General features: G+C 36.3%; 1 pseudogene; it reads left to right on the top strand.

Annotated features, from left to right (window-relative positions):
• Positions 1-11,406: 11,406 nt before the first annotated feature.
• On the top strand, positions 11,407-12,328 carry LOC114683668 (annotated as a pseudogene).
• Positions 12,329-14,440: the final 2,112 nt, after the last annotated feature.

Genomic DNA, 14,440 nt, shown 5'->3' on the forward strand with positions numbered 1-14,440 from the left:
GGAGAAATTTGAGATCAAGTCCTAATAATGTCACTTTTTAGATTCAGTACTTATCATTCTTAGTCCATAACATTAAGGATCTAGAATGAACGGTTTTTAAATATTCTTCCTACACAAGTTATTAGCAAATATTACAAGTTTAGGCATAATAGAAGGTAATGAAATGCTTTACTCACTCATGTCTTATTCTTATTTTAAATATGTTATTTTGGTTTATAATCATATCTATCTCCTTTTCAGGACATTAGTCATGTAACTGTTTAAATTATTTCCTGGCAATTTCTGACTTGAAGACTGTAGCACAAATAGCAATACTGATATTTTACCAAGATTATATATGAAGAAACCAAATTTAATTACTATGAGTCAACTATCAAACCACCAAATTCAAATTATAGGATCTGTTCACTCTAAATAGCATTTGAGACACCAATATATTGTTTTTGAAAACAAGATCCATTATAACCTCTATAGAACCAATTTAATTCTAAACATTTCAAACTCTACTGCTGAGCAAAATTTTTGGGCAAACACTATTTCTTAAAGGTAAATTTAAATTTACTCTGAAGATAGTATTTATGGGAAATTTATCATTCACATATACTCAAATTATCAATTCACCAGTTAACAGCATCCTTTGAGATCCAAAATGTCAGAGCAAATTCTTCAACAGAATTAGAAATGTTTTGTAAATACATTGTTTCTCATTCATGACAAAATTTTAATGACTGATAAGCAATTTTCTGATTTTGCAACTTGAATTTCTTTTTCCTTCTTTGTTTTATGGGAAAGAAACTATAGTTATCCTCATGCTGAGAATTAGCCTCAAACAGTTCACACAGCTTTTTTTTTTTATTATGTTCTCTGGGGAGGTGCTATATGTTCAAGTGTGTTTGATGTATTTATTTTTACAATTCTAAAAGTGGAGTTCAGGGCATTGCATGTGACAGGTACATGGTCTGATACATAGAGATGTCTCAGAACCTTCTGTGAGCCAATACATGTCTAGTCAAGTATGAAGAAGAATAGATAGTGAATGTTGTAAATAATAGATTAATTAAACCCTGTGTGACTCATTTTTAGATGGATTTTACTATAATTATCTAAAACAGATACACACAGGATGCCTAACTCTACAAACAGTCATAGATATTTTGTTTACAAAGGTTAGTGTACCCTCCACAATTTACTATAATGTTATTTTACTTGAAATATGCTTGCATGTAATATTCATTGCCTATATCTTTAACATAAATATTATTCTGTGATATAATGGCATTAAGATACATAGAAAAATGTATTATTCTAGTACTAGTATGTGTGAGAGAGAGTGGATAAAGACAGGTTTAATACACCCCCCAAAAAAAAGCGTGCAACAAACTAGATACACAACAAGGGGACTGAAGGCCTGACATGAAAGTGCACCCAATCCAGATAGAACAATAAAAATAACTGTAGTATTTAATTAAATTCTAAAGAATAAATACATAGTTTATACTAATAAAGAAATAAATGGAAAGATGAACAGAAGTTTTTAAAATTTTATTCTAAAATTATACATGAAATTTAAAAAAAATCTTAAATAATGGATGCTTGCACTTAGAAGAATGAAGATAAATCCATAAGTATCATCCTGTACAAATCTCAATTCCAAATGGATCAAAGACTTAACATGAAACAAGATATACTGAACCTGCTAGAACAGAAAGTGAGGAATAGCCTTCAACTCTTTGGAACAGGAAAATACTTCTGAATACAACAGACATTGCTATCACAGATAAAACATTAAAAGTGGGACCTCATGAAACAGAAAAGCTTCTGTATGGAAAAGGTCAATGTTATTTAGAAAAGGTGGCAGGCTACAGATTTGGAAGTTTTTTTTTTTTTTTCAACTTCTTGTATGATAGAGAGCTAGTATCCAAAAATATATAAAGAACTAAAAACTAGGCATTAAGAAAACAACCCAATTAAAAACTAGCATACATACCATGTTTGTGCTTCTGAATCTTGGTTACCTCAATCAGGATGATATTTTCTAGTTCCATTCATTTGCCTGCAAATTTCATGTTGGCATTATTTTTCTCTGCTGAGTAGTACTCCATTGTGTATATGTACCACATTTTCTTAATCCATTCTTCAGTTGAGGGGCATCTAGGTTGTTTCCAGGTTCACAGTATGTACCCACTCATAAGTGGATACTAGATATAAAGCAAAGGGTAATCAGGCAACAACCCACACCTCCAGAGAAGCTAATTAACAGGGAAGATACAAAGAAGCATGCATGGACTGTCATGGGAAAGGGAAATAGATGAGATCTCCATGAGTAAACTAGAGATGAGGGGTGGGCAGTAGAGGGTATGAATACAGGATGAGAGCATAAGGGAATAAGATGGTTGAACTGAAACAGGGAGGGAGGGGTAATGTAATGAAAGAGGAGCCATGACAGAGATAGACATCATTGAGATAGAGAAAAACTCAGTGCTAGGGAAATTGCCAGGAAACCCCAAGGATGACTCTGGTCTGGGCTACTAGCAATAGTGGAGAGGATGCCTGAACTGAAGTGGCTTGCCCCTGAGATCAGACAGGTGAATACCCCAACTGTCATCACAGAAGTTTTCTTCAATGACAGATGGAAGCAGATGCAGTGATCCACAGCCAATTACTAAACAGAGCTCCAGGAGTCTAGTCAAAGAGAGAGAAGAGGGATTCTATGAGCAAGTGCATCAGGATCATGATGAGGAAACATGCAGGGACAACCAAAGGAAATTAGAGGGAACGTGTGAAAGTCTGATCAATGGCTGTGGAGCCTACATGGGACTGGACTAGGCCCTTTGCATGGTGAGACAGTTGTGTAGCTTGATCTGCTTGGGAGAACCCCTGGTGGTAGGATCAGAATCCATCTCTGGTGAATGTGTGGGCTTTGTGGAGCCCATTACCTATGATAGGACACCTCATTCAGCCTTGAGGCAAGGAGAAGGCCTTGGACTTGCCTCTACTCAATGTGCCTCCCTATGGGAGGCATTGTTTTCTTGTGGTAGGGAATGGGGGATGGATTAGAAGGGGAAACAGGTGGGGGTGGGAGAAAGAAAGGGGGATCTTTGGTGTGTAAAATGAATGAAAACATTTTAATAAAAAAATAAAAACTGACATACAGATCTAAATCAAGAATTCTCAAAAGAAGAAACTCAACTGTTTAAGAAGTACCTAAAAAATTGAGTATTGTTCTTTCCAGGTCTGTGAAGAATTGTGTTGGGATTTTGATGGAGATTGCATTGAATCTGTAGATTCCTTTTGGTAAGATTACCATTTTTATTATGTTAATCCTACCTATCCATGAGCATGGGAGATCTTTCCATTTTCTGATATCTTCTTCAATTTCTTTCTTCAGAGACTTAAAGTTCTTGTTATACAGGTCTTTCACTTGCTTAGTTAGAGTTATCCCATGGTATTTTATATTACTTGTGGCTATTGTAAAGGGTGATGTTTCTATGATTTCTTTCTCAGCCCTTTTATCATTTGTATGTAGGAGGGCTACTGATTTTTATGAGTTAATCTATCCTGCCACATTACTGAAGGAGTTTATCAGCTGTAGGAGTTCCCTGGTAGAATTTTTGGGGTCACTTATGTACACTATCATATTATCTGCAAATAGGGAGGCTCCCAGGAATCCACAAGGATGACTCCACCATAGACTAGTGGCAATAGTTGAGAGGGTACCTGAGGTGGCCTACTCTGGTGATCAGATGGCTGAATACTCTGTCATCATAGAGCCCTAATCCAGTGACTGATGGAAGCAGATGCAGAGATCCACTGCTGAGTCTCAGGCAGAGCTCCAGGAATCCAGTGGATGAGAGAGAGGAAGGATTCTATGAGCAAGGAATATTGAGCCCATGATTGGAAAAATTACAGAGACAACTAGACAAACTAGTAGAAACAAATGAACTGTGATCCAACAGCTGAGGAGCCCCCATGGTACTGGATTAGGCCCTCTGGATAAGTGAGACAGTTGTTCAGCTTGAACTGTATTGGAGTCCCCTAGGCAGTGGGATCAGGACCTGTCCCTAATACATGAACCTGGTTTTTGGAGCCTAGTGTCTATGGTGAGACACTTTGGGCAGGCTTGGTGCAGGAAGGAGGTGCTTAGACCTGCATCAACTGAATGTACCATGCTGCGCTGACTCCCTGTGGGTGACCTTGCCTTGGAGGAGGTGGAAATAGGGGTGTGTGGGTTGGGGCATAGGCTGGGGTTGGAAGGAGGGAGAACCGGGGAATCTGTGGTTGGTATGTAAAATGAATAGAAAATCTCTTAATAAAAAATTTTATTTAAAACCAAAGAAATAAAATAAAAGAAGCACTTAAAAATGTTTAATATCTCTGGTTACCAGGAAAATGCATATCAAACTAACTTGAGATTTTATTGTATACCAGTCAAGATGGCCAAGATCGTTAAAACAAATGACAGCTCATGCTGGGAAGGATAAGAAGAGATGAAAACATTCATCCATTGTGGGTGTGACTGAAAACGTATACAGAAACTATGGAAATCAATGTGGTGCTTTCTCAGTAAGCTGGGCAGAGAAATGCCTCATCATCCACATAATTTACTCTCAGATATATAACCCAAGGAGCATCTATCCTACTACAGAGACATTTGTTCAACCCTGTTCATTGCTGATGTATCTGTCATAGCCAGAAACTAGATGTCTGTATAGAGTTGAATGGTTAGGGAAAATACAGTATATTTACACAATGGAATATTACTTGGCTCTTTTATAAATGAAATAATGGAATTCTTCGGTAAATGGATAGAATTATAAAAGTCATCATGAGTGAGGTAACCCAGACCCTGAAGAACAAACATAGCATGCATTTGTTTGAGTGTGGATGTTAACTGTTAAGTCATTAATAAGCAGCTACAATCAGTATAGTCATGGAGAATAGGTAGAGAGTGGGGTACTGGGGAATGGGTACAAATACATCTCCTAGGAAGGAGAAATAGAGATGGGGAGGATCAAATGGGAAGGGGGATAGTAGATAGGGAAAGGAAGAAACAGCCAAAACAAAGGGCCATTTGAGAGGTTGTATGGAAATGTAATACAGAATAATCTTCCTAAAATATTTACATATATGAAGGTAATCTAACTGAAATCAACAAGGAATGAGGATACAGAGCCCCAGCTAGACATCCCTTGTCACCTAATGAGGCTAATTCCAGGACCAGGAATAGGATACATCTAATCAATTTGTTGTCCAAAGGGGTTGCATTGGAAAACCCAATCAACCCAGGATATTGCCAAGGCTATTGGTTGCCCTCAACAAACTGAAGGTAAGGTCCTATTGCTGAAGACAACACCTATACAACTTGGTGAACACCAAGAAGTCGAGCTGGTGGATATCTAGAGCCTTCAATACTATGGACTAATGTTCATGATACTGGAGGGTAGTCCACATGCTACAAAAGAAGAAAGATAAACATCAACCCTGCTGTGATGAAGACCTGCCTGGAAGATATGCTGGTGTGATAATGGCACTAATCTTGTGGGAGTAACCAATCAATATCTGATTTGATTTAAAGCCCATTCCATGAGAGTCAACCAATATCTGATACTACTTAGATGGCCAGAAACCTGAGACTAAATAAGGGAAAACCATCACTATTGCTTTCCAAAGGAACATAGCAATAAAATGACTCCTAACCACATTCTGCTGTACTCATCAGACACGCTTCCTCCCATAGCTGATGAAGATAAATATAGAGAATCGCAGCCAGGAAATATGAAGTGAGTGATAAACCTTGGCACACTGAACCCCAAAAGGGCTGTTTTATTAAATCTCTCCCCTCTTTCATGGCTCAGGGAACTCTGTGGTAGAGAAGTTAGAAAGAGTATCATACCCAGAGAGGATGGAAGACACCAAGGAAACAAGGCATTCTAAACTCAGTTGATGGCCACAGATATAAACTCAGAGACTGAGGTGGCATACATGGGTCTGGACCAGATGGTGTCCTAGAGATGAAAGAAGTGGACAGAAACAGCCATACCTAACCCAGAAGCTATCTTCAATTGATAACCACTTTCAAATGAAAAATTAGTTTCTCCAAGGGAGTATCAGTGGGAAAACAAACCACTCTTAAGGGTAGGTCCATGTCCAGAAATAGATGGCCAATAAAAAGTGAACTCAAAGCCACCTTTGAAAGTTATTTGTTTCTTAATGTTATGTCACAGACTTCCTCCATCCCTCCCTTCATCCCCTTTCTTTTTCTTTCTTTCACTCTTTCTTTCTTTCTTTCTTTCTTTCTTTCTTTCTTTCTTTCTTTCTTTCTTTCTTCCTTCCTTCCTTCCTTCCTTCCTTCCTTCCTTCCCCTTCCTTCCTTCCTTCCTTCCCTTCCTTCCTTCCTTCCTTCCTTCCTTCCTTCTTCCTTCCTTCCTTCCTTCTTCTTTCTTTCTTTCTTTCTTTCTTTCTTTCTTTCTTTCTTTCTTTCTTTTTCTTTCTCTCTTTCTCTTTCTTGTCTTGTCTTACATGTCCTTTTAACATATTTTATGGTATCTAGTTTTGTGTTTTTATGGAATTCCTATGTATACATAGGGGGAGCTGGAGGGAAAGCCATAAACCCAATATATTATATGAAAAACTATTTTCAATGAAATAAAAATTATACTTAAGCAAAAAAATTTTCCCTAACTACTCCTCTTATAGAAAAAGGTGAGACTCAACTCACATAGACCTGCCCTGAGAGTAAACTAGAGTTAGTAGTTCATTTTTAAAATACAGATTAGGGAAAGGGAAGATAGCAACTTTCTTGTGATGTGAAATGGTAGACACTTCTTTAACCAGTTGATTTACTGTGATGCTGAAGTTATATGAGGTGATATGATTCAACTGAATACCTTCCATCTCTATAATATTATCCAAAAACAAATAGCTCAGATTAGGGTCATTCAGTCTTGTACCTGATTCCTTTTGGCTTAAACAACAACAGAAGCTTGTAAAATGGAGAAATGTTAAGGATGTGAGAAGACTTATAGGGAAAGCAGGAACAAAATGTAGTGTGATGTTTTGGTTCATATTCTTGACTACAGAAAGACTGGTAATTATAATAATGATAATAATAATAAATCTGATGAAATCCAAATATATTCTAGAGTTCAGTTGATAAGGCTGTCTTAATGACCAGTTTCTGAATTATAACAAATGAACTATGAAAATGTAAGTTTTGACAAAGGAGAAATTGTATTTGACTTATTTGGGACTGTTTTTCCCTCAAGTTTTCTAAATGTCTAAAGTTATTCCTAAATATGTTTCATTAAAAATTCTTCATCAACACTTGACCATACTTGATATAACAGTATTGCTATAATGTATCTCCAGTCAGAGGTCAGAAAAGGAATGGGTGGGGAATGGTGGAAACAATAGCAAAAATAAACCCTGTTTTTCTCAGTAGACAGATTTTACTGGTGTTTAGCTAATGCACAATTGGTCTCAAAATTAAAATTGATTTTTAAAACTACTATTTCAGGTAACATAAAAAATTTCCAAATGCAGTAAAATAGAGATTTTTACAGTGGTGGGTGTAAAATCATTGCCATTTTTCTTAACTCTGGTGTGTGTGTGTGTGTGTGTGTGTGTGTGTGTGTGTGTGTGTGAAGAAACACCTATTTGTGACAGTGTTTCTCATTTTACATTTCTATTTCAGTGTTGCACATCAACATTCCCCATGCCATTAAAATTCTTGCTGCATATTATTTTGCCCAAAATAATCTCCATCAGTTGCAAGACATAGGATATATGCATAGGAGAGGTATTTTAAATAAGATATTTGAATAAGGTATTTTAATTAAAACATAACTTCATAATAATATATATTTCTGTTCAAACAATCAGTTTAAAATAGAAAAAAACCAATGTCATTTCATTTTATTAGAAAATTTTTTCTAGAGGGCCAGGGGGTTTGAAGCATGTAGTACAAGAATGAGTTCTATCATCAACATCAATCTGAAAGCTGGTAGTGTCTGCATGCACCTGTAACCCCATCACTAAGGGATGACTAGAGGCTGGGACAGGGACAGGAGTATCTCTGGACAGCCTCAATAAAATATGGCAAGTTCCAGGTTATGTACTAAGTACTGCTAGTATGTAGGTTCTTAACAAGAAAAGCTCACATTTAAAAAAAAAAAAAACCAAAAACTGTAATAACAAGTATCCAGGTACAGGGAACTCAGCTCCCAGCTGAAAACCCAGTGAGTGTCAAATAGAGATTTGTAGAACACCAGCTTCTAAGAGAAGTTCTTTCCATCACAGGAGATAATGAATACCCATAAGACAAGTTTCAGATAAAAAAAAAAAACTGCTGAAATCTGGAAGCATACAGCTTTAAATACTCTTTTAATGTAGGGTACAGATGTTTCCTCATTGAAAGACTGACCAGGAGGGGGATGATTTGAATGTTTTTTGCAGTTTTGCTACCTCCTTCCTTGTAGGACCAGAATCAGGAAACAAATATTATTTCTCTGTAGTGCCTTACAAGTATCACAGTTCATGCTTTCTTTGAAATAATTTTAATTTGGAGGGAACAGAGGAAGATTTTTCTTATGTAGACACTTCCTTAACACATGTCTATTTGAGAGTAAGTTATTTAAGGATTTTTTTTGGCAAATGTGTTCATATCTTTTCATAGTAAACGTTTCTTTTCTCTGGGGGGAGTGTCTCACTGAAGGTGGTTTTGAAGTGAACACTGAAGACTCACAACCATGGTCAAGATCATTTTCAACTGCTAAGGTACCTTTCTCAAATGTGCTTATTAGATACTGTGATTTTTCATATATGGGAATCATCACTTCTTAATGATTTTCAAATACAGTCAGAGAAGTTTTCCTCTTCATTCTAATTTTTAAAATTCAACAGATAAATATCTATCATTATCATTAGATAATTTGAAACTAATAGAAATCAAGCAATTAATAAGACCCACCTATCTATTATATGAAATATATTTTGCCCTTAGACACTTGTATTAATAATGAGAATAAATTATGAGGATAAAAATGATTAGTTGTACCTCTCACTCATATGTCCCAAAGATTAGTATTAATTGCATTATTGTTAAGTCCTTGATTCTAAGCATAGATAACTCACTGTGATACCTATCTTTTTGACTTCTTAGAAAGTAAGGTTGCGGAGGATTCTTCTTGAGTTCATGACAGTGTCAAATGTTTCTCCATGTTTTGCCCACTCACTCATGCTAATCTGGTAAGTATATACATCTTTGCAAAAAAAAAAAAAATCTTGAAGCCTCGTACTTGTATGTTGTGCATGTTTTTCAATTTTCATCAATTCTCACCATAAATTATAAGGCAGGTTTTACTTTATAGACAGATGATGAAGCAGCTTCATGTGGTGCCAGGAAATGAATGTAAGGTGAGAGGAAAGACAGAGAGAAACAGGTTTTTATTTGCTCCTTACAATCCTTGAATGGATGTGTTCAGCCACTGCTACAGTAGTTCTTAATGGATTACAAAAGAATTTATAATAATGTTAGAGAAAAGTGACATTAAGGTAGGCCAAGATAAAAGAATAATTCCAGGAATCCAAAGCATGAATTTCTTAGTATTTGGAATGTAAATATGTCATGATGCATCCACATGTTCACTGATAAAATTGGTCATATGAAGTTATGACTCAAATCATATAAAATGCAATGAAATATTATAAGCACATTCAGAGTAAATTACGAACAAACATTTGTATAAAATGGCAATTATGGAGTATAGTTTTAGTGGTAAGAATTTGAGAAATAACACTTGCTAAAAATTGTCAGATAAAATTAAGTAAGAAGAAGAATAATCAAAATTATCATTTTCTTTTGATTTCCAGCATAGGAATATTAACTTTTCTGGTTTTATATTATATAAACTAACTATAAAAATGTAGAAAATAATTATATTAATTAGCAACTTTGTGTACAAGTGGGATTGAATAAACAAATACCTATAGAAACTACTACTAAAAGAGAGTAAGTAAAAATGCCGGTGGTGGCACACGCCTTTAATCCCAGCACTCAGGAGGCAGAGCCAGGCGGATCTTTGTGAGTTCAAGGCCAGCCTGGGCTACAGAGTGAGTTCCAGGCACAAAGCTACATAGAGAAACTGTGGCTCAAAAAAAAAAAAAAAAAAAAAAAAAAAAAAAAACACAAAAAAAGAGAGAGAGAGTAAATATTGTCATTTTATTTAATACTTCTTTGATCTTATACATTTAATACTTCTTTGATCTTATACATGGTGCTATTCATCATTTCCTTACCACTAAAATAGATAAATAGCAACATCTACACAGGTTGTTAACAGTATTAAAAGAAATGAGGAATAATGTGCAGTACACAGAAGAAATACTTTTTTATAGCTATTAAAAAGCTTTCATATATACGGTCAAATATTATGGATTACTTTATAATAACACAATTATTCATTTATTAAATCATTTTTATTATTACCATAACCTTCTTTATATCTAGGGTTAGGCCATTTTAATTGCTCATTAATATTTATTTTGGATAAGTATATCAAGATGAATATTTTTCCAGATCCTCTTAATTTGTTTGAAAAAGATAGACTCATAACTTTTTATAGCTATTACAAGGCTTTCACATATACTATCAATTATTATGGATTAGTTTATAATAACACAATTATTCCTTTATTAAATCATTTTTATTATTACCCTGACCTTCTTTATATTTGTTAGGCTATTCTAATTACTCATTAATATTTATTTTGGATAGGTATATCAAGATGAATATTTTTCCAGATTCTCTTAATTTGTTTGAAAAAGATAGACTCATAACTTATTTGTATTTGTTCCTTGCAAAGCAAAAATACCTTTATTAAGTGATGAAAAGAAAACGATAAATAGTCTAATGCCTCAGTTTCCTTTCCTGGATTTGATGGAGAAATGAACTCAATTCTGTTTCTTCCAAGGCACAAAAGTCAACTTACTATGTTGGTTCCCAGAGTTTCCTCTTATTCAAATGACTTGCTTGTTTGGAAGTTATATTTTTAATTACCTTTTATGGTTCCTCATTTCATAAGTTAGAGAAAAAAATCTTTAGCTTCACCGTGGTGGCCATTACTTTGATTCTTTACCTCCTTTAAACCCTCCACCTCCAGCTTTGTCTACAACAATGTTGATGTTTGTACTCTTTGCATGTATCTTCATTCTGTCATCCATGAGTCAACTTGACTAACACAAAGTATGAAGAACTGTTTTTTTGTATATGAGAAACAACAATAACAATATCCACAAAATTTTACAACTGAGCATCATCTAAATATTAATTATGAGAATGAAGATAATAAATGAAGTTGACGATGCATTATTTTTCCTGGCAATGTGAGTAACTTTTCCATGAAGCAGATGGCGAAGAGGAATGTGACAGAATTTGTTCTCCTGGGCTCACACAGAACCAAAATATGCAGGCAATTGTATTTGTGGTGTTTTTAATCATCTATATAGTCTCTGTTTCTGGAAATTTGCTCATTCTGGTCACCATTACACACAGTCGATTGGTAGGGTCCCCTATGTACTTCTTCCTTGCCTATCTCTCCTTTATTGATGCCTGCTATTCTTCTGTCAATAACCCTAAACTGATTTTTGATTCACTTCATGAAAAAAAGACTATCCAGTTCAATGGTTGCATGGCCCAAGTCTTTGGAGAGCATTTCTTTGCAGCTGCTGAAGTCATCCTGCTTACTGTGATGGCTTATGATCGCTATGTGGCCATCTGCAAGCCGCTGCACTATGCAACTATCATGAACCGAGTAATATGTAACCTACTGGTGGAGTGTCATGGTGGGAGGCTTTCTTCATGGAATCATACAGATCCTGTTCATTATTGATTTACCTTTCTGTGGCCCTAATGTCATAGATCACTTTATGTGTGATCTTAACCCTTTGCTTGAACTGGTCTGCACTGATACTCACATTCTGGGTCTCTTTGTTGCTGCCAACAGTGGGTTTATCTGTCTATTAACATTTACTCTTCTTCTGGGCTCCTACACAGTTATCCTGTGCTCACTAAGAAACCACAGTGCAGAAGGGAGGCACAAAGCCTCTCCACTTGTGTCTCCCACATCACAGTGGTTGTCTTATTCTTTGTGCCTTCCATTTTTGTGTACATGAGGCCTGCAATTACATTACCATTGACAAGGCAGTTGCTGTATTCTATACAATGATAACTCCCATGTTAAACCCTTTAATCTATACCTTGAGAAATGCTCAAATGAAAGATGCTATTAGGGGACTGTTCAGTAGAAAAATTCATTCAGAAGACAAATAAATATATTTCTGTGAAAATGAGGAAAGGTTTCAATGTACATTTTTATTGACTCCATATAGAACATTTACAGCATGGGGATTAAAACAACTGTCATCTATGGTGTGGCATTGAAGGAAGCAGAAATAAGAACCATATAATGGAGAAACCTAACCCTGTCTAGGTTATAATTGCACTACTGGTATAAAACACATTTATTCTCTCTAATGTTTATTCGGTACTAATTCTTGTGTCTCACTCTAGAAATGCTTGTTATAATGAGGTGAGCCACAAGGCTATTCAGGTCAGAATATCTTGATTTCTGTTTCAACTATCTTATTCATTATCTAGGCATAACAAACTATGTCTTTTGAAAATGAGTATTTGCTATTGACTCCTGCCACCTAAACCCCATTCTTAATTTTCATTGATATTTACTGGTTCTGTGATATTTATCTACTGTAAGCCCCCATTTAATAGTAAAGAGTGATAACAGAAACATTCATGGTCTCTTCTCTCACTCATAACTACCTTTCTCAGGGTTTTTATCACAATTGTATTCTAAGCTCTGCTAAGCTGAGTAGTAGGATTTGCATGATAAATGGCACTCATATTCCTATTTCATTGATATTTGAATCTCTCCTCCACCATCTTTAGATGAGGGAATTATCAACATTCATAATTTATTCACTGGGGACACTCTTTTATAACCATGCCACAACCAAATATATGAACAATGACCTCATCACTACCTGAACTGCAACACTGAATGAAGGCTCTTGGTCTAGTGAGTCTACATTAAAGCTGAATGATAGAGTCTGAAGTTTGCCCCACCATGTTCACGCATGATCCTGGGTAAATTAAACAAATCAGGAAGTTTTTTGAAATGTAGTGCACCTAGGTCAGACTACACTCATAGATCTTCCTTGGCGTATAGTTATCATTTGAGAAGAAAAGTATGGTTGTGGGAGTGATTTACATAAGCTATTCTCTTTAAGTTTTTCTATTTACCTCTTTATTTTAAGACTATAATATAATTACATCATTTATTCTTTGCCTAAACTCTCTCATATACCCATCCCTTTTCTCTTTCAAATGCACACCCTCAGAGCTTGCCATAATAGTTTCTCCAGAAAATGTAGTTAAGCCCTTAGGTAGACACCTACTTCAGTAGGAAGGCACTTCTAGTGAGTGGAAAAAATTTATCACATTTAAAGTTTCTTTTCTTTCTGTTCAGTTTTCTTTTTTTTAAAATATATTTTTATTTTATACTTAACTTAATTTCACACATCAGCCACGGATTCCCCCATCCTCCCACCTCCCACACTCCAGCCCTTCCCAAATCCACACACCATTCCAACCTCCTCCATGGCAAGGTCTCCCCTGGGGAGTCAGCCCAGCCTGGTAGATTCAGCTAAAGCAGGTCCAGTCCCTTCTTCCCTACACCAAGGTGAACAAAGTGTCCCAGCATAAGCCCCAGGCTCCAAAAAGCCAGCCCATTGCATCAAGGACAGTGGCTCCACTGCCTGGGGGACTCCCAAGCAGTTCAAGCTAATCAAATGCCTCACTTATTCAGTAGGCCTGGTCCAGATCCCCGGGGCTTCTCAGCTATTGGTTCATAGTTCCTGCATTTCCACTAGTTTGGCTATTTGTCCATGTGCTTTTTCCAATCAAGGTCTCAATATTTCTCACTCATACAATCCCTGCTCTCTCTCCCCGATTGAATTCCCTGAGCTCCACCTGGGGCTTGGCCATGGATCTCCTCATCTGTTTCCATCACACACTGGATGAGAATTCTATCAGGATAGCCAAGGTGTTCAGCCATCTGATCACCAGAGCAGGTCACCTCAGGCAATATTTCGACCATTGCCAGTAGTCTACAGTGGAGGCATCTTTGTGGATTTCTGGGGACTTCTCTATTCCACTTGGGTCTTCATTCATCATGGTATCTCCCTCCCATTCTCCCACTCTGCTCCTGATCCAGTTGGGACCTCCTGCTCCCCTAATCTCTCTTTCCCCCGACCCTTGCCCTCCATTACCCCCCACCCCGTTTGCTCATGTAGATCTCATCCATTTCTCTGTCACTGGGTGATTCCTGTGTCTTTCTTAGGGTCCTCTTTACTAGGTAGCCTCCCT

The sequence above is a fragment of the Peromyscus leucopus genome, chromosome 4, assembly GCF_004664715.2.
Source record: "Peromyscus leucopus breed LL Stock chromosome 4, UCI_PerLeu_2.1, whole genome shotgun sequence".
Taxonomy (NCBI): Eukaryota; Metazoa; Chordata; class Mammalia; order Rodentia; family Cricetidae; genus Peromyscus; species Peromyscus leucopus.